The sequence below is a fragment of the Erythranthe guttata genome, chromosome 5 (assembly GCF_056151865.1).
Source record: "Erythranthe guttata isolate IM_541 chromosome 5, IM_541, whole genome shotgun sequence".
Lineage (NCBI taxonomy): Eukaryota > Viridiplantae > Streptophyta > Magnoliopsida > Lamiales > Phrymaceae > Erythranthe > Erythranthe guttata.
Genome location: NC_142537.1, coordinates 12,511,109 through 12,512,671, shown reverse-complemented (window position 1 = coordinate 12,512,671; position 1,563 = coordinate 12,511,109). Strand labels below are relative to the sequence as shown.

Genomic DNA, 1,563 nt, shown 5'->3' with positions numbered 1-1,563 from the left:
TCAGAGAGAGAGGAATAGGGCGAACAACTATAGAGATATTTTCAATGTTAGTTTTTATTTATTATTATTTTTTCCTTTTTTTTTCTTTTTTTGTGCAATGAGATCCAAATATAGGTTTATTTATTATTATTTTTTCCTTTTTTTTCTTTTTTTGTGCAATGAGATCCAAATATAGGAAATAACGCCTAGAAACATGTTCCTTTTACAAATAGGAATGATTCTCTCTGAAATATGCCTAGCAAATAAATTTTCCGAGATTAGGGAACTAGAGGGAACTTCAGAAGAGTCGAAAACGAAGACTATAATGCATGCGTGAAAATTGATCTTTTTTTCATTATCCCGACCTTCTTTAATGATGGATCACCATTCAATTCAGAATCAGACCTATTCGATTAAGTATTGCCTTTGCTCTTCGAGTGTTTACCTCCCTTTGAACGAGCCAAAGCCATAGTCTGTAAAATGTATATAACTGAATTAGAATCATGAATACTTATACAAGATAAACCAGATATGTTAGTAAAAAATACGTATAGCAAATAAAATTTGCAAGATTTGATGCAAAACAGAGGAAAATTAAGTTGATTAAATTTACAAGAAACATATATTGATTTCTCATTGCCTAGTTCATGCAGTTCGATTCAATCGAGGTTGAGTGCACGAGGAGTTGCATATATTTTGACTGAGGATTCTTGTCTTTTGGTTCGATCATCGGGATTTGTTGCCCGATTGAATTAGACTTTATTTTTCTCTTCGAGTGTTGACCTCCCATTGAACCAGCCATGGGTACAAACTGTCAAATGAATATAACTGAAAATTACAACCATGGCTACTTATACAAGATAAAGCATTCATCAATTTTTGATATACACGTATCTCAGTAAAAAAAAAATATTTATATACAGAACGGTGGAGGAAATCGTAATGGAATTTTTGAATTCCTTCGATCCGATCAATATTTTTTTTTTAATTTGGAACTATATTTTTCGTTTCATTCTCCACAGCCCAATTTCTGATTTTTTTTTCTTGAAAATGTTTGGACTAGAAATGGAAATTATAAATAAAAAAATTCCAGAAATTCCAATTTCCCAAAAAAATTAAACTTTTCCAAAAATGTATTAGAAAATTCTATGCTCCTAAAACATGTGTGCATACAATTAATATTAGGCTAATTGTTTCAGAAAAAAATCAAATATTTCGAAAATCAATTCGAAAGGTTCTAGTTTCATACTTGAATCGGAAGGACCGCGAAATTGTACTTGAATTACGGTTATATTGATAATTAATGCCCAAAAAAAAAAACAAGTAATGTGCTTCAATCGAAAATGAATGAGAGGTCATAAATAAGTAAATTTACAGATTGTGTGGCCTATTAATTACTACCAGATCTTTACAGCACAAATCTCCGATGGCAAGGTTTTGGCCAACTGCTCCTGAACGAGTAAAGAAGAAGTGATTGCTTAGTTTATAAGCATTCTCTCTTAACCTAGTCTAACACTGAATAAATAGCAAAATGAAAGTTGCAGAGAAACAATGTGGGAAACCAATATATAGGCAAAAAATTCT

At 31.1% G+C, this 1,563-nt stretch overlaps 1 long non-coding RNA gene across 1 annotated transcript; it reads right to left on the bottom strand.

Annotated features, from left to right (window-relative positions):
• Positions 1-353: 353 nt before the first annotated feature.
• On the bottom strand, positions 354-814 carry LOC148770654 (uncharacterized). Its single transcript, XR_016031262.1, has 2 exons — positions 620-814; positions 354-452 (listed from the first exon to the last, which is right to left on the bottom strand). It is a non-coding gene; the product is annotated as an uncharacterized LOC148770654 (long non-coding RNA).
• Between the last annotated feature and the right edge of the window lie 749 nt (positions 815-1,563).